This window comes from Pagrus pagrus, assembly GCF_965226575.1.
Source record: "Pagrus pagrus genome assembly, chromosome: 8".
Classification (NCBI taxonomy): Eukaryota; Metazoa; Chordata; class Actinopteri; order Spariformes; family Sparidae; genus Pagrus; species Pagrus pagrus.
In genome coordinates this window covers 12,717,385-12,737,665 of record NC_140192.1, presented here as the reverse complement: position 1 = coordinate 12,737,665, position 20,281 = coordinate 12,717,385, and the positions used below count along the sequence as shown (strand labels likewise).

General features: G+C 40.6%; 1 protein-coding gene across 4 annotated transcripts in view; it reads right to left on the bottom strand.

The window, feature by feature from the left end:
- LOC311261790 (transmembrane protein 132C) overlaps positions 1-20,281 on the bottom strand; it is a 247,712-nt gene that overhangs the window by 116,094 nt on the left and 111,337 nt on the right. The gene's annotated exons all lie outside the window — the stretch shown is intronic.

Sequence of the window (20,281 nt, the reverse complement as noted above, 5' to 3'; positions counted from 1 at the left end):
AGTTTTCTATTGGATTCCATACCCCTTCCTTTCCTTCCCCTCATTCCCTTCCAGATGTCCACCTTTTTTCTATTCCTCCATCTTCATCACTCCCTCGATGCTTTCTCTCCTTTATTTGCCTTACCAGGTCTCCTCTTTCATCTTTTTTTTCCTCCTCACCTCCTCCTAAAACTTATTTTCTTTCTTTTATCCATCCCTCTGTGACTTTCCTCCATTCCTTCCTCCCTCTCTGCCATCCCCGTATACCTTACTCCACCCCTCCCTCAGCCCCTCCTCCACCCCTTCAATCTCAAGGCATCCTATGGCTAATCTCTTTATTTTCTTTTCGCTCCCTCTCTCTCTCTCTCGCTCTCCCTAATCCGTCCCGGTGTGTTTTGTTCTATTTATCACCTTGACGAGACCCTCCCTCAGTTTATTAACACACTTTATAGGCTCACACACACAAGCTTGTTTACTGCTTTTCTTATTAACACGCATACAACAGTCTCTGGCAAACGACTATGCAAATACCAACACAGATGTACTCTCTAATAAACTTTTTCCTCTACACAGAAGGGGGGGAAAAAAAACTGCCAATCCTCTTTGTCTCCTTTCTCATTATTACTTTCTCGTGCTTGCCTCGCTTCATGTCTTGCCAGAAAACTGCCTGCAAATATGTCATGGCGGTCCCTTGCCTCGCTCTCTGTACATATGTTTGAGTATGTACTGTATATATGCGCCTGTGAGTATGCATGAGCTGTATCCAATCAGGATGCGTTTTGGTGCTTCGGCGCAAGGGAGCGACTCTCTTGTGAAAACTCAAAAACCCACTTTTCTGTTTCACTCTGAACTAATTTTTCTTTGTATATATATATAAGGAGGAAAAATGTTCCCAGGTTGATCTTTGTTGTGTGTTGTTTCTGCGCTACGGTTAGGAAAAATGCAGAAAAAAGGAGGAGTGGAGTTGCTTAAAAGTAGTCATGCAAGTAAGGCAGTGTACACATTGTTTGAGTGTGATGTGTGCCAGTGTGTGCGCAGCAACACGGGCACAAAATAACAGGCGGTCCCCCCAAAAAACTCCTCTTTTATTATTCAACAGCTGAGAGTTACATAAAATTAACTTTCCAGAAAAGTCCCCGGTATTGTTCTGCTTCCTCTGCTTCTTTGTCTCTCTCTCTGTCTGTCTCCTCTATCTCCCAACCTCACCTTCTTCTCCTCCCTCCCTCTCCCGTTCACCCTGTCCTCCCCCTCAACCAGGCCCAGAGTTGAAAAATAATCCACTTCAAAAGGAAATTCCCTGCACCCAGCCTGTGGTAACAAAAGTATGTAACGCAAAGAAATGAGTAAGGAGTGGTAAAAAATTGAAGGAAAAAAAAAACAGGTGATACAATGTGAATTAAAGAATGACAGGAACGGAGCATGAGGGAAACAGACATGAGTGGCTGAACGCTGGCTGAGAAATCCCAAAGAGATTTATGAATGACAAGGTTGTGGCAAAGACAAATCATAATTAAAACATACTGGAAAGAAATGAATAAATAAAACTTCTCCAGTGCTCCTCCAGCAGCAATGGTTCATCTTAATGTAATATCAAATAATGCTCTTGCTTGTTGTTTTTATTTTACCAAAATCTTAAAATTCATTCTGCAGCATAACCAAACAAGAACCCAAATTGTGACATGTGTAAAACTGCAGCCCACATTAGCCCAAAGCACCGCCATCACAGAAAGTAGAGGCCTGTCACTGAACATTTTGAAACTGACTGCCAATGATTACAGCCGGCATATTATCTGAAGAGTGACAACCAAAAACTAAAACAATTATCTCAATGTCAAAACCAGCAGAAAATACCTATTTTCCGTGCAATTGTAGGGTATTTAAATTGGACCATTTTCTGAAAGTACAAATCACTCATGCTTCTTTTTTTGCAGCTTCCTTGCACTGAGACCGTCCTCACCAGAGAACAACATTTGTAGTTTCATCAAACGCTTCATAATAAATGCATTTTTCTGACCAGCGACCTCTTGCTGTTGCGCAAGGAGTCACATAAAATATTAGGACAAACTCCACCTAATTTTACACGTTAGGGAGTACTGCTGCAAATAAGAAAACAAGTAGTATAAAGCCTTTCGTGGCTCAAGAGGAAGCTGCATGTAATCTGATAAATATCCTCCAGTGGTGTCACTCAGTGGCTAAGTTGCATTATGGGTAATAGCTGCACCAGGTTTTCAAAAGGAAGAAGAATGGCTGCTGTATCAGTTTTGATCATTTGTTTTTAAACTGTCCACAATGATACTGACTGTTGTTTAGGAGTGCAATGCTAGACGAGTGGGCTGCTTTTCAAAACCTGGTGCCTACATTACCCACAGTGCAACTGCAGCTGAGTGACATCACTGGAGGCAGTTTATCAGATTACATGCAGCCTCGTCTGGAGCAACAAAAGGCTTTGCATTACTTTTTTTCAGATATGCAGCGGTACTCCTCAAGACCTGTAAACATTTACACAAAAATGGGTAAAATTGGTGGAGTTACCCTTTAACTGTCATGCTCTCATCAAGCCACAGCAGACAGGGTAGGCATAGTAACTTTTGTTGTTGCTTTTATCTAATGACTTTTACAAAAAGACTTTTAATTCTGCATTCTGTAAACGATGTTCTTGTAAATTAATCACAATGTAGTGTGACAAGTCTAAAATTCTGAAGAACTGTTGGTTAAATTAAAAAGAAAGAGGGGCTTTCAGTCATAAGTGAGTCTGCAGCTTTAAGCAGGTGTCAGTGTATCTCTAACATTCAACGATGATGTTTGAGAGAAAAAGTACATTTTGAGTTTGCATGCCTGGAAGATGAACACACCTAACCACAACACAAACACACACACACAGTCATATATGTAAGAAAACACAGCAGCACTGTCCTCCCATGGTGCATCTGTCAGGACCTTGGTTTGTGTGTGTATGTGTGTCTGTGTGCACGTCTGTCAACAAGCAGGATGATGGACAAGGCTGCGTCCCTAAGCTGCTTCTGTCAGATCCGTGTACAGCATCAGAGCCTGACAAGTGTCTGCGTGTCTTTCTTTCTCTGTCTGTCTGCTTTTTTTTTTAGGTAATGTGGGAAGACGAGCAAAACTCCTCCCTACACACGCTCTCTTTTACTTTGCCTTATTCACCTCCCGCAGTTTTGATCAATCTTTACTTTATTTTTCTATCAATGATGCTGCTCAGTCTCAAAACTGGATGACTGATCTGTGACACAGTCTATCTGACAGGCCTCAGCAGACACATTTACACATATCAGTTGTCGCCTTTGCTATCTAATTTTCTTCTATGATTAAAAAAACAATAAATCTACATGATACATCTATGAATCTATAAGAATTTCGACCATTTCAGTGTAATACTCTAAAAACTTTACATCAGAAACATTAACTGGCCATCTATTCTCCCTTGCTCCCTGGCTGACACTCATACTTTACACACTTTTACAGCTACAGTCTGCTCCTGTTGGCCACTGAGTAGCTCACAGAGCATTACAATTGATTTTCTTTGCCTTTTCTTTTTCTGGAGCAGTGCCTTGTTTATAGGCACTTCAACACTAGTTTTCCGAGCGGAAGGATAAAGAGTAAAAGACTCGATGGAGGGGAGAAGCAAAGGGCATTATGCCAAAAAGCTACGTTGTGAATAAAGTTTCCCTTTGCTCTTTTAAATCACAATTGCGAGTTTAAATGCAGTATGTGCTTCTGTCATTGTGATGATGTCTCTTTATCTTTTTCTTTGTCATTTTTTTTAATATATATACACGCCCCAGAGGGTACCTTTACCTCACTTATGCAGATTGTACCTCTTTCTCAGAGAGATATTCTAAAAAGTCAGATTCTGCTTCATCCTAAACTGCTGCTGGTTGTTATAGTAAGAAACTCTGCATGTGCTCATAAGTGCAATCGTAGAAAAGGTCTTATAAATCTGAGGAACAATAACCACACTATTAACAAATGCATTGTTAACCCGCATTTATATTTCCCTTATTTACAACAGCAAACACTAGAGCTGACAAAACCAAGAGAACAGTTGAATGGAGAGGAGGGATGAGAGGAATGTGAATGAAGCGATGCATATTTATAGCTTAGCCTTTCCACATGGGACGAGTGACCCAGGAAAGCCAGCAATATGTGCAAGAAAAGGATCACAGACTGTTCTGCTGAATCACCAATTAATTCCCTCGACACCTTAACCCATCCCTTAACTAATCTTTCCACATCCTCAGCTGCTTTAAAGCCTTCAGTTACCCAATGAAAAATAAAGGGAAACACTTTTATAATTTTCTCATAGCTGATTGTACACTTGATAGGAGATGAAGTCTAAAAATCGTATCCCTCCTCTGTTTACACCTCCCACACACTATCTCCGGCCAACACGGAAGCACAATCAGCACTAGTGCAAGGTCACACAGACCTGTGAGTCACATGTATAACTGTTTTCGGTAAATCACCGCAGTGTTAGTTGTAACTCTGGACACTGGGTTTCCTTGGAGAGACGGAGCGACTGATTTACACTCAGCAGAGAGACAGAGGAGAGGAAATAGAGAGAGGGAGGAGGGCAGGAGGGGGTGAACATGGAAATGGGGTCAGGAAGAAAGAAAAGTAGAAGAACCCCAACCTACAGACTGAATTGAGACATCAGATGCACGGTCACGCTAATATGCCAATATGCTAATATGCTGGTGGTTGGATTGTCCATGACTTGTGAGAAAAGGTATGCAACCCAACAAATTTAGGATGGGTTCTGGCCTACTTCTTTTTCACATACTTATTTATTTAACTCATGCATCTTTAGTCGTGCACATTATTTAACTGGTAGCAACCTGGTTATTCGCACGTTTCAAAAACAGAACTGAAAAACTGTTTTACAGGGAAAAGAAGGGGGAAAAAGAGAGAAAAGAGAACACGCAGAAATAAGTAAAAGTTTTAAAATCTAGAAAACCTCAAACCTGCCAGTGGTGCACTCAGGATGCTTGTAGGAAGGGCACTGGAAAGGCACCCTTCAGGTCACGTCCCCAATTTCTCAGTATCCTAGTGACACAAATCTCAGTTCCTTGTTTGATGTGTGTCATGGGACCTAGCAACCCAATCCAGAGGCAGAGTTGAGTGTTGTCCCTATGCTTATTTAAGCCCTCCTGTCCACATAGCTTGCCACTGAAAATGGATGAAACAGGTGCCAAGAAGAAGAAATATGCTTCAAAATTTCACTCAACTTGGTGCAAGACTTGCCTCTTTTTTTGACATTTGCCACCTGTCTAGCTTCCTCGTCCTCTTCCCTCCACTCGTTGCTCACGCTTGCTTTACTTTAATATCATGCTGATAGGTCAAATATCAGATATTGTGTCAGAATATATATGGGTTGGAAACTACTCAGTTAGTTGGAGTTTTTCTGTCTTGTTCAGTACGATCATCACCTGTGCCAGATATACCTGCCTGCAAAACCATCTAAGTATAGATGAAGAATAAACGCATGTTTTGGGTGTCTCAAATGGCCTCCATTCAGGTTCTTTTATCTTCTTTAAATGAATTATATCCTGTGAAACTCTTTGTCTCGACACCAGTGTAACCTCTGCAAATGCCTGCTGTGCAGTAAATTTATAGACTGCAGGGAACCTCCCATTATAGGGTAAGCCCTTATTGCTTGAAAAGTCAGAGTGTTTACTGCCTGTGGGCTTTAAAAGGCTAAAATCTGACAGATTTCTTTAGTAACTCTTCACAACTCAAAGGGCTTAAAAAGTCTCCCAAGGCTCAGGAGAGATTTGGATGAATTATAACAACAAGCATCACACTGATAAACAATATTTTAGAATAGAGAGGTAGATCTATAATACCCTTAAGGGTTTCTCGCTCCTCTTAAATGCAGTATTTTGATGTTCTCTCACTTTTCATCAGTTTTTCATGAGTAATTCTGCAGCAGATTAGAAGTGATATTTTCAAGTTTATTAAAGTTGCTGGTGAAAAAGAAAAAAGCAACAAAAAAAATAAAGACCTGGAGCGAAGAATCAAACCAATTCCCAATCGTAATGGCTGCTAATGTAGAGCTACAAAGGATGATTCGTACAGATGCTCCAGGTAGTAGCCTGTCTTGGATGTGAGAGGAAAGGTGGGTTGTGTTCAAATATGTCATTGGTGCTATCAGATTATTAAAACCATTGTTGCTGTCAACCACGATAAGATGCAACTGAAATCAATTTGACGGTTATTGTTGTCATTGCATCATTACCCCGAACAAGCTTTTTCTAATCCGTGGCATACGTGGCGTTTGTATTTCTGATATTTTAAGACTGACTGTCCCATAGGTCTCGAAGAGAGTGTTGCGGTACTTCACCCTCACCTTCACTGGTGTCAGTCTGCGTGTTTGTTTGCTCTTTCACCTGCTCTTTCACCTGTTCCACCATCTGCTGTTGGAAGAAACTGCCACTCTTACTATTTTCTCAGTGAGGGTCTAAACTCTGAAACTAAATGAGGAACCTCAGGTTCATGTTGCGTATTGAAGTTTGTGTTTCGGTCTAATTTAATGAAACGTGTCATCAAACTAGACCTACTGTACGTTTCTGCAGTCGCAAAGCAGACCTGAAAATAATTCTTGAAAACCACTGAAAATGTGGTAATGATCCATTTTCATCACAACACAATACAACACTTGTTTCTGCTCTTTTTCTCACACTAAAAAGGCATCTTAAAGCACTCTGCCAATAACTGCATTCATCATGGAACACATCTTTCAAGAGGTTCATCTCACTTTTCTAGTAGAGACCTCTGGTATGAATGGCAATGCACTTAAAAGTACATAAAACCGTAAGTGGTATGGTTTTCAATACATATAAAAGTTCCTTTTAACTCTCTTGTTCATTCTTCACTAATACCATTACTCTAGGTTTGAGTACCATTGCCTTGATGTAATATTCAAGGAATTTCAGCTTGTTCTACAATGCACTCATTGCAATGCTGCTCCGGATGAAAATGTCAGTTAAACGGCTAAAATGTAAATGAAAAATGTGAATGCGAACCTAAAGGCATTCTTCTCTAAACAAAAGAGCAGACTCGTAGCCATATGCTATGTGTCAGAAAACGTTGCTGCATGCACAGCAGCAGATGTGTGTCAGAGACAAAAGTGAAAGAAGACATATTGTCTGTCTGAAGTTGCTGCTGGAGCAGATGTTTCGGGTTAAGACACTTCGGAAGCCTCCTTTACAAGGGTACTGTTGAAGATCAGCTTAATGTTCACGAACGTTTAACAATTCTTGTAGGTCTAATAATGTTGAAAGTTGGATTTCCATGTCTTTTTTTTTTTTTTTTTTTTTTTTTATTATACTGTAAAGCAGGTACAGGTATTGTATAAAATCAAAACCCTCAACGCACAGAGAAAAACCATACAGAAACATATTCAGAAACTGTGCCTTCAAACAAACCACCAGGACTTCTGTAACGTTCTGTGTCATAACTATACAGTCCCCGCCCTCAGCACGGCCATAGTTGTGGAAACAAGATGGGGGGGTACCTGGTCAGGCCTGTGAGAGCTGACCAATCAGAGCACATTGGGCTTTTCGGTAGGGAGGGACTTTAAAGAGACAGGCACGGAGGGTGACGAGAGGTTCTGCAGCAATGGATGGTATGGAAGGAAGAATAAGTTTTGGGAACATTAAAGCATGCACGCATTTTATAATAAACACCAGAAAAAATGAAGCATTATATGGGACCATTAGTATAGATACAGCAGTGTAGGGCCAATGAAATGCATTAAAACTACAGTTATATCTGCATCTTGTAACTTTCTACGACAGAAGTAGCATTGTGTAATAAATATCAGTATATTAGGGTGAACATGTTCAACTCAAGGTTGGCAACCTCTCAAATTCATAATAACATAATTACAGTAAGAAATTTCACACGGAAAATATTATACATTATTAAAATGATTGCCAAGATTGCCCATAAATCGCCACCCTTGTTGATAATTCATGACTTAAAGAAACGGCACAATAGGTAATATAGCAGCAGTTCTTTGGAGGCACAGACAGATGTTCAACAATATTCAACACACCACCTGCATATTCTGGAGAATCTGCTGCCATTGGACATGAGTGGCATTTAAATGAGTCGACTGTCAGATCATTAAAATCTTGTTTTCTGCTTTTCCCGCTTTTTGAGAGGCAGCGGCAAAACAATCTGTTGTTTTGATGGTTACACCGAGAAGAGGCAGGGTTACTTTTTTTTTTTTTTTTTACATGTGACAAGCTGTCAACAAATGGAAAAGTTGAGAAAGTGAATTAAGTTACGGGGTCTTAACAAGTTGCAGATTCGATGCTATAAGAAGAAGTTCTCCACCTGTGATCATGTCTTATTCTTGGTTCAAAAGATTACGGTACGCCAAGGCTGTGATTAAAGGTAAATCAAGTCTGATTTACTCATTATATACAATTTTAAAAGGCAGCTGGTTAAAGTCTCTTTTTTTTTTTTAGACATAATTCCACAATGTATACTCTTGAAAAAGGACACAATAAGAAACAATGATAAAGTTTACTTATAAAGTAGTTAAATATACAACTCTTTTTGTAAAGAAAAATATACATTAACACTTTTTATGATAATATATTTGTTTTGTGTGGACATGGTTGATTGTTTGCCTTCTAAGTAACGGTCATATTTCTACCACATATTTCTTGTCCTTTGCTTTTGATTTTAGTATTCATAGTTTAGTGCTTCACTAAAACCTTAAACGTATGCATTTTCTAAAGTTGGAGTGATGGACAGATTGGAAGGCGAGGGTTCTGAAAGTTTAAAATGAACAGGTGGGATTGTGTTTTAAGACAGTGAGACAGATGGAGGCGCTGCAAGTTTGGAAATTTATAGCAAACAGTAGTTAAAAATTTGAAAGAAGGATGTAAAACGGCCCTGTTATGATGGTCACAGGTCAAATGTGTCACTCTGTGAGAACATCTGTTATATCATGCCACCCTGAGTCGTCTTCTTTGGTTTTTTACTTTGAATTACTCTCCTCCTTTCCTTTCCGAAGGCCTTTTATTCAATAGTTCTCTCCTGTGGTCTCTCTTCCTTTGTTGTCCTTTAATCCTGTCTTTCATTTTGTTGTCCTTCTGCCCGCTCTTACATTGACTTTTATATCCTCCTTTAAAGTTGTCTTCCACTCTCATCTTTCAGTACGCAATCCTTTGTCACCCTTTTTTCCTCTAATAACACAAACATATCACCCCCAAAAAACTTTTTAGCCTTAGTCAGTAGCAGGAACTATTTGTCAAGACTTCCCTTGCAAAAAACAGCTTTTGTCTTGTGTTCAAATGCCTTGTTGCAGACCTGGTTGTTTACTTACTGGAGCACGGACTAGTGGCCATGTGAATTATAAGTCTTGTCTGTGTGGAACAAAGACAGAAAATCAAAAAACTGTTTCAAAGCTTTTCTAATGTGGATGTTAATGTATCGATAAAACTAAAAGTTGAAGCGAAACAGACTGAGTGAATAAATCTTGACGTACATGAAGCATACCATCTTGTTTCTTGTGCTACTTCTTGCATGTGTCTTTGTGCCGAAATGTAGTTTGGAAACCGGACAGATTCATCTGACCCCCCGTTGCTGATCAATCATGTCATGTGCAAACCGCAACGGCTTAAAATTCTTCCCCTGCTTGGCATATTTGCCTGCCGCATCTCCGCTGGGGCACTCCAGGTCAGCTGCAGGGTCGTCAGCAGGAGCCCTTGTTCAATGATGTTTTGCCCCCTAACCAGTACATCTGGGGGCATGTAGGGGGCAGTGGCCAGTTAGGGAGGTCTCTCCAAAATCCCTGCAGCTGACCCTACCGGAGTGTTGAAGCTATATCCCTTCTCCAGAGTCACAACCACTTTTTCAGCTTCCTCAGCCATTTCCTTGATGGTCCTCTGTAGGCTTGCCCCGGTCACACCAAACTGCACTTAAGAGTTGGATTGTTGATTTGCCGACAAAGCTCCTCCATCCGACTTCAACTGGGTAAATAGTTGCGGACCAGCCACCCTCCCTGCACTCTGCTGCAATTTCAGAGTACAGAGCAGCTTGTACTCTTTTGCTGCTGGTACCCCTTCCTCCCAAGGGGCAGCGAGTTCGATAATGAGGACCTTCTTGGCAGCTGTGGACCACATAATGGCATCTGGTCTGAGAGTTGTTTGTATGAGCTCAGGTGGGAAAAGTAGCTGCTTGCTCAGGTCCACCTGCATTTCCCATGCCTTTCCAGGAGTAAGCAGGAATGTCTTCCCGGCAGCAGGAGGTTTTGTAGTGTGAACAGCACAGCGTATTGACCACATCGTTTTTGTTCATTTGAAGTTTGACTGCCACTCGTTTAGTTGCCTCACATCATTGCGACCTCTTCTTCTGCAATGGTTTAATCACCTCCAATTGGAAAGTTAGCACCACCAACTGTTTATCTTGATGTGTCCATCTCTTAATATTCATGTAACAGTACTAGGATGCAACAGAATTACCATGTTGTGGCTCCTTTCCCTTGCTGGTGCTAGTGCTAGTATGCCAGACGGTTGCCTAATGTTTTACATAATGGAATGTTAATGTTGAAGTTTTTGGGTCATCAAAAAGACTAGTGCTGTGTGAAAATAATAAAATGTCAGTATTTCAGCTTTTAATCACATACTGCAAACCACCAGTCACAACAAAAACATGAAGGCCTGATGTTCATCTCCTGACTGTTGTGACTAAATATAAATCTACATAAACCTTTAAGATTTAATTTGTAAATATTGTTCTCAGTTCGCATTTTTGATTTTGTCATGAATCTCTTACAAAATTACCTTTGTAACACAAACACACACACCTACATGCATACACACGCAAACACACACACACACAACTGCTGTCTCTTTGGCAGTCTTTCTCCACAGACACTCTCTCTCTCCCTGAGCAGCTGGGTCCTCAGTTATATAAGTTTACTGCAAAATGACTATTGTGTAATAATGATGAAAGCTGCTGGAGAACAGAAACGTGTGTGTGAGTGTCTGCCTGTGTTTGTGTGTGTGTTTTTAATTCAGCGGCCAGTAAATGTGACCTGCCTCACACTGCATGACCCTGTACTCAACCTATGGGTGCTTATACAAGCCTGTGTGCACATATGTTGGCTTCACTTGTGTGTTAATTATGCACGAGTAAGAAAAAGGCAATTCAGTCCTGCTGCAGACGTGGTCTTTGTTTTGCACTGATGTTCAGAACAGGCCTTGTCACCACCAGCCCTGCAGGGGTAGCCATTATAGAAGCCCCTGCTCATGCATCAATCCTACATCTGTCCTGCATAGTACTAGAGATGATCTCAAAAGGCCATAATCTGCAGGAGTTTGATCTGGATCATTGTAAGTAGAAAATGAAAATCATTTAGCCAGATGTTGAGACTTTAGAGACCTGCCAATGCTGATGGCATAACTTTTCCACCAATAAAGGGTGATATAATCCATTAATTCCCTTAATTCTGATGCATCAGCCGGAAAACCATTATTTGTAAATTCCAACATCTATTAAGACAGAGCATAAAGTCATTACAGAGCAGTTTAGCAATTTCAAGGGTTCATACTGCACCATATGAGCTGCATCCGAGAGAGTCAGCATGGAAATGATGATGGCGTGGAGTATGACTGTTATACAGGATGATGTACTGGTGTAGAAGTCAATGCAGCTTAACTTCAGATGACTGTCCTACAGCAGCTGGGGAGCAGTATGATAACCACTGTCCATGACTGCAGTAATGACTACATTAGAAATACAGTGATGCTCTTGAAATATGTTGACGCATTTAATGACAATTTGACTGGATCATACTAAAGGAAGTGCTAGATGTTGAGGACTGACGAGGTAAACCGAGAGCCAAGTTGGTTGGTTGGTTGGTTGGATAGATGGATGGATGGATGGATGGATGGATGGATGGATGGATGGATGGAGATCTACAAAACTAAAGAGCATATCTCTGGTAAAGTTTGTTTATATTATGGACTATCTCCATAAATGTCAAAAAATGAAAATTAGACCAGTTACATCGTTTAAATGCATAATTAAATATATTCAAGGTTATAATATAACCGCCGACAAACCTTGCTGATTAACTTCATGATTTGATATGTCCTGGGGGTGCTGCCATGGAAATGGAAATCAGCATGAGTTGACAAACAAATCATTGACATAAAGCTGTGAATAAGATGCATAAGTAGTTATTTATATCTCATAAATGACTAAGCTTGATGTACCTTAATAAAAGTCTAATCATCACACTTTGTCAGTCCTCCATTAGCGCTGCAGGAACATCATTTCTCGAATGTTTTGCAGCTGGCACACAAAGTGTTTATAGAAACACCAAACGAACGCCAACTGGTTACCAACCCTTTCTTTGCAGTCTCAATTATTCTTCTTTGTGCGTGAAGGTAAGGTGCAGCAGTTCAGTGTGCATGCAGCAAAGCGTGGGACTTCTACAACTGCTACCTCTGTACACATTTCTAAGCAGGACACTGATAATGTAATCTGTACAGCTTGATGTTTGGATACTGGATCCCTTTCAAATAAAAACCCTCACACACACGGAATCAAACCGCCCACTCTACTTCCCACCACACATGGGATTAGAACGACATATTTCTCTGTAAACAAAGACACAGACAATAGCGGTGGGTTGTTGGCTGCTGTAGTAGCTTCGAGCTAGTCCTCTGGGCCGAGGTCCCAGATTAGCAGTGTAGCAACCAGCTACTCCGCCACAGATCACTCTCAGCAGGCGCAGACTGGAATGCTACAGGAGGACTTTTACCATCAAATCTGAGCAAAATTAAAGGAAATTTCACTCAACTTTATTGTTACATAATTAATGTGTCTTTTCTTTGGTATAAATGAAATCTCAAAAGCTCCAAGAAACCAATGATACCAGGACAAGGCCAAATTTGTGGAGAAAAAAAAAAGTCTAGAAAATTGATACTTGTGTAATTTTCCTTTGCAGGCTGTGGTCAGAAAGCAATTCAGAAAGCACAGGAAGAAAGTGTGAAGGCCTGAGAACTGTGAGATCTCTACACCTTACTAGTGTAAAATGTAGTTCAACCAAAAATGATAAATTTAGTCACTACTCATCCTCACGCCGATGGAAAGTCGAGTGAAGTTCCTAGATAACATCTTTTGAAATCATTTTGGGATCTCAGGGCTTCCATAGAATCGGATGATGCCAGACGAGCTTTATGGAGCCATTTGATGTTTCTTCAATTTGTTTTTTATTTATTTATTTGTTTTTAATGTAATACAAGTCCCCAACTACTTCAGTTGTTGAGGAGAATGCTGCAATTCTGTTTCGCTATGAAGCTCCAAAAATGTTTTGTGGAAAATGAAACCCGACTTTCAGCATTGGGGTGAGTAAAGTGACTAATTTCTCATTTCTCGGTCAACTTATCCTTTAATCAAACAGATCTGCAGCCATTAGGGTTTTGACAATGGATTCTGATAAAAAAACTGTAATGCAATAATTACAGTTATCATAAAATGCTACCAGATATCATACTGCTTCCTGCTAACCCAATGCTTGATATGTGTTTTTCAGTGAAAAAGTTGTCACCTTTTTCCTTTGCAATCCACACATGTCGACACGACAGTCTGTCACTGAAACCTTAAACTACCAGCAAGAGGTATGCGGATGTTCCCAAGAGGATCTTTAGAGAGTCACAAACATTGATAATGAACAGGAGACCGATTTTGGGGGAAACAGTGCTAACACCAGGGAGAATATTAAGACAATATGGGCCACATGCGGCTGAGAACTGCTTACTCAACAAAGCAATAAAGCTCTATGGAGCTCATTTGGATGAAAAGACAAAAATTTAAGAGTCCAAGACTTCAGAGTCTCATTTATTATGAGTGGAAGAGGTCCAAAGTACCTCATCCCTTCTAAGTGAGGGGATGGCACTGAGAGGCTGATCATCGTGGGAGACTTTGTGTGTGTGTGTGTGTGTGTGTGTGTGTGTGTGTGCGAGTGTGCGCAAGTAATTTGATTGGTATTTATCAACTAAAGCATCCTACTGAAGTTCAAGTCTACAAATCTCACACATACACACACACACACCTATTCTGAATCAATTGCACTTTAAATGGACACAATACACTGACATCCAGGCACACACACAAACATAGCTTAACAAGAAAAACAGGTTTCGGTTGGCTTGAACAACGGTAAACAAGCTACCAGTTGGCAGACAGAACAAACAAATAAACATGTCGACAAACCCAGCAAACAAAAAGTTCATCAACAACCACAGCTGGGAGTGCAGACTCAGTGATAAGAGGGCAGCCACTGGAGTCTGAGGTGTGTTTTGGGGAGTGAAAGAAACAACAGTACATGTCATATCAGTTTGTTGGCCATAGAGAAGTGTGCTGTCAGGCAGATGGCTTACACACACTCACATTCACACACAGATCAACATAAAAAGGTGAAGTGGATGTAGGAGCTTAGGGTATATAAGAAGTTGCACTGGTTGCTTAGTTGGAATGTGAGCTGTCAAAACACACTCTCAGGGTTGGGAATTCAACTGTAGACAACCCAAAAACTGAAATTGCAAAGATTGACTGCAGTGAGGCAGATTTACAGACACAATGGTCAACATATATGTGCACTAAAAAATATAAATAGGACAGCCGGAGACATTTTTGCTTCCCATTACCAAGTTGCAAGCAGGGAGCATTTTGAATGCGCCCATTGTTGGTGAGTTTAAGAGCACTTCAACAATCAATATGTTGTCCACCAGCAGGCATTGTATTCATCAAAGCCAGGGGACAAAGAAGAAGCAACAAGGATGGATGCTGTGAAAAGGTGATTGTGTTTTGAATCATTTTATATTTCAACCACAGAGCTTGGATGTCAGAATGTCCTTGCTCAACAGGTTTTGCAAATAGTCTATGATCTCAATCTAATATTCAATCAGTTTATTGAAAAATAAAAAATAAGGAGCACCTAGCAAAAAGGTTATGTGGAATGCTCGAGGCGGTTGCAACTTTTGCCAGTTTGATTCCAGTAAGCAACCCTGCATGACATACCACTCTCTCTCTCTCTCTCTCTCTCTCTGTCTGCTTCTTCATCTGTCACTTTCAAATAAAAGCAAACTATAAAAGCAAAAGCCAACTATGGAAATTTCGGTAGATACTGCAGCAGCAGCTCAACACAGTATTATTGTCAAGACCACCAAGACCACAAGACACAACTGGAACCTTGGCCAGAGAAAAAGAGACACAAAGACAAAAACTTGGAGAGGTTGAGACCAGGACAATACCATGTCTCAGGCAGGACAAAACATAGTCAAGAACAAGACCAGTGCCAGTCCCACAACACATTATGCAATAAAATAAAATTTTGACTGGTCTTGAAAAATCAATTTCAGAATCATCTATGAGACTAGGACCAGATTGAGTCTCGATTCTGAGACAAGATCAAGACCTAGAAACCGGTCTCAAGATCAAGACCAATCTAGACTGCTCCAACACAGGCTCAACAAGTATGTAGTAAATATAACTGGTTGGACTACTCCTAATACTCCATTATTAAGCCACATGCACAGGTAGTGAAACAGACAGGTAACATGTTAAAGTGGCTCACTGAAACTCCAGTTCGCTCCTTAGAAGATTTGCAGGGTGTGTGAGACTACCTCGGCTCAGTGTGAGATCAATCACTGAAAACTTTGGCAATTCCCACCTTCAGAGAAACCAACGAGCGAAAGTGAGAGGAGCCTGGAAAACGCAGATTTCATCATGCCAACATTGTTCCGCTGATCTGAAGCAGAGTTAAAAAGGTTAAAACAGTCACCTGCTGGGGGAGAGATGCAGCACCATGGGGTTCCATTATTGTCGTTGCAATTAAAAACCTTAGCGGAGGTTTCTGAAAGGCTCCAGGCCTGTTCTCTCTTCTCTGCTTCTATAAAAAGTGTACGATATGGAATCACTGTCACGCACATACTCTCACACAGCATGGCCCGGCATGAGAAAGCCTTCATGATGGCTTTTTTCATACTATAAAGTAGTTTTGCATGCATGTGTGTGCGTCTCATAGTCTGCAATTCAGGTATTTGAAAGAGAGCAAAAAGAAGAGACCTAAAAAGAGGAAGGCTGAGAGAAGAAATGTATGAATTGCGATGTAAAGGTGGTGAAAGATCGCCAGGAGGAATGGCAATGAGCTGCAACACTAGATGGAAGAAATGAAAAAGACCTTAAACTGTGTAAATTCATATTATTTGAGAGGCTTGATCAATCACAACAGAGAAGTTCTGCACATGAAGAAAATCTGTGTGACTTGAACACCTGTCTTTGGATATTACAATGTTCATGTGATGAGCAGATGATAATGCGCCTCTAAAAATACTCTATTTAGATTAGCCTTTAGTTTTGTTTCGTTTCTGTGGGGAGTATGCATGTTTTTCCCTTGCTTGCGTGGGTTTCCAGCAGGTGCTACTATCAAAACATGCACACAAGGTTAATTGTCCATTCAGTGGCCCTGACCAAGGCACTGGCTCAGATCTGGAGTTGGTTGGCTGGTTCTTAATTCTTAGTTTTATTGCTCCAACAAATAATAATTTAAAGATTGTGTGTCCATGTTTTTCAGCAGTGTTTAACACCAGCTTCCATTTTGCTGCAGAAAACAAGGCTGGTGAGAAATGTGGCCTTGATTTTGAGAAGCGCTAGCAACAACTATACTTACTTACAAACTTGTAACACCTTTAAAAAGCTTGAAACGCTGCAACCTTTCCCCCGAATTTGGTTTCACACAAATGCTGTTTCATTAGAGAATTTTTGGTGAAGAGATGGACATAGACACACACAAACTGATCCAAGCATTGGCAAAGGACACACTGCATTAATTATTTATTTATTGTGCTGTTTTCATTTGAGTATACATGTATATCAAAAAAGATAGGCAAATTATCAATTCTGTTTCATATATTTAATACACAACATCCCAACTTTATTGGAATTGGGGTTGTACATACACACAGATGAGAAAGATGTCAGGAGTCAGAGGAGGCAGACAAGGCAAAAAATTAGGATGAATAACATCCTGTATCACAATAAAGAAATTATAGGAAAGGGAAGACTGAAGAAGACGGGGAGAGGGCAGGGAGAGGAGGAGTGACAGAGAGATGAATGAAGAGAGAAAAGGGAATGACAAGAAAGCCACATTGACCTTTAAGAGTTGAAGAGAAATGGATAAACAAATACAGTTCACACAGTGTCTTTGTCTACTTTACTGCTTGAGCTTCGCTAAGCGCATGTGTGTCTCTGCCTCTGCATGTTTGACAGACGTCTCTGTCCCTTCCTGTCTGTCTTTGGTCCAGGTGCTGCAGTGTGATAACAGCTCCGCCTCCCCCCTCTCCTCCCTCCTGGCCTGACTAAGTCTACTAATTCAACGCGCCACCGACGGAAAGCTTGTTTCCGCTTCAAGAGTCAGCTCTTTGGAACTCATTCAACAAAAACATCCAGTGTAGACTTTTAGGAGCTCATTCAATGGGCTCTCTGAATTTATTTGCCACGGCTGACTCATCTACACTGCAATATGGAGTTAACATCAAAATGACAAATAGAGGTGGCGGAAGCCTAATGGTGAGAGAACTGAGCTGCCGGCCGGAGGGTCATATGCTCTTGATGACTCCTGAGCGGGAAAATCTGGCCAGTGGAAAGTGAGTGAAACTCACTCCTTAACAGTGACGCTGAGGCACCGGGCCTGCCAGCTGCAAAACAGCCGAGGACTAATGTTGTTGTGAGCTGCTCCCAGGTGGGCAAGTTGGGAAGTAAATAAGTGTGAAGAGGAGGGCTGCTCAAGTATGTACTCAGCAACTTTTTGAGTGAAAAAGTTGAGAAAACATGTTTGTGAAGTAAAGAAACACTGTCAGCGTTTGATCCTGGGTCTAAAAACAAGAAGAGGAAGACAACGTTTACACCAGGGCCACATCACATGTACTATACATTTTTAAAAAAGGGTCTCATATGCATATTATAACTGTCTTGACTTTTGGAGGTTTTTCAGAGACAGAGATATTTATATGCTCTGTACTAAAGACAGGTCGAGGTTTATGACCATGCTAAAGGTCAGTTTTGCTGAACCTTTTGGGCCCATTTGTTCCAAATCAATGCCCATGTGTTTCTGTTGGTGCAGTGTCAAAATGAGAATATGAATGATAGTTTATTGGCCAAATATGAGAACACATACAAGAAGCTTGACTCCCAGGTAATCTCATGGTCAGAAGGTGGTGTTAAAATGGCAGAAGTTCCACAGAATTTGAACATGGAAATGTATTGAAGAAATTACTGGCTATTTATTAACTGCTTGTTGGAAAATAGCAGAACATTATTATTTAATAATATTTGGTTATTTTTCAATATTTCTTTTGGTAATTACTGTGGTCATTTTGGAGTAATTTCAAAGAAATTTGATAAATATGTTGCTTGGTAATTACCACCCACTTACCATGAAATTGCAGACCTGTAAAATGAAGTGTTACTGACTCTGGTTTTACATTGCTCTCAGTGTACTTGCACAGAAATAGGCATACAGTTAGAAACAAGGACAATGAAAACTGAACAGATAATGATTAAAAATTAAGAATCGTGAGAGGTCAGAATTTCACTGTACCATAGCATGTGAATGCACTTACTCAGTTCATTAAGAGCAACATGGCCAACAACGTAAGTATACACCATAAATGTCTGTTTGCAAGCCAGCTGCTCTATTGTAAACAGTACAAATGGTGCAAAGAAGCAAAAGAACTACTTTAAAGAACTAATTAAACGTTACAAAATGCACAGTATACATAATGTACAGAATGGCTGCTTGTCACTCACAATCCCTTAATTTAAGAGAAAAGCCAGAGAGAGAATCCTTCATCAGCTATACCAAATAACATTATCTTAAGACACATTATCTTTCAAAACTAACTGACATTGACTCTGAGATGGGAGCAATGCATGAATCTGATGTGAAGCCATACTCAATCGTGGAAATGATATAAATTTTATGATGTAAAAAATTCTACAATTGTAAAGCTGCAAAGCGATGGTAAATGGGCAGCATTTACCCAGTCCTTGGATCGAGGGTTCAGTGTTTTGCTCAGGGACACTTCTGGCACAACGGCTGAGTTCAACAGTAGCTTAAACTGTTGGTTAAAGTTTGACAAGTGAATGTGCTCACTGAGTAGGTGCCTACATGACTCACCAGAAATATACAAATCACTTCCAAAAAGCCACCGCTGAACCTCTGAAAGTCACTAGAGAGCCTTAACTGATCGCTCACAAACCGCATGTCAAACTGCCACACCCTATATCTCCTGTCTGTTCTGTTCCCTGCTTCAGTCAGTGGTCTTCAATCAGCAGTGCAAAAACTCACTAACTCCCCCTCCCCACCCCTTCGTTTTGCCATGATGGATCGAGCCTGGTCTTATCCTCCTCTTCTCCTCCCCTGTCCCCTGTCAACGACAGCAGAGATTTCTGGCGAGGAGAGAAGTGAGAAAAGCGAGGAAGAGCAGCAGAAGTAGAGCAGAGCAGAAAAAAGTGAGGAAGAAAGAGACAGCAGAGAGAGGCAGGGGTAAAAAGGGTTACATAAAGCTAACGTGCTGCTTTTTTCCCCCACTTTTCCCCAGTTCCAGGTAGGTCAGAGCTCAGGGTCATCTATGGAGCGGCTCCGTTGGGACTGGATCTTTCTCAGACTCAGAAAATACTGTAGATAGTCTGGAACCGCTTTGTGTAGCTCCTACTTTTACACTTTGTGTGGGTTGAAGCTAAATGATTTTTTTTTATCTGCCATTGTTTACTGGTTACTATAGAAACACAATGAAAGTACCGCACACTATTTTAAGAACATTTTCGACAGTAAACAAATGTATTAACTTTGATTACCTTCATTATTGCATACTGGGACTTGAAGAATACTTTACAGCTGAAAAGGTAGCCCTTGCATAAAGCTGTGTTGTCTACACAGTAGAATCAACATGAACCAAATATTATTTTGAAATTGGTGCTACATGACCTGGGAAAACAGGGGGAGAGGGCTGCGGTATTACTTTTTGCTCAAAAGGTAGAAAACCTACAACAACTATAATGCACTCTGCCACACCGGACCAATAAACAATTATGGGTGAGGTAAGGCAAGTTGGGCGATGCTTGGTTTTTTCTGTTTGTCATCTGTTTTGAAACAGGAAATAGTAAGGCAGCCAGCTGGAAAAAAAAACAATATTGTATTTTTAGCTGAACAGTACACTAAAATATGTTTCTGAAAATATTTTAGGCAAGA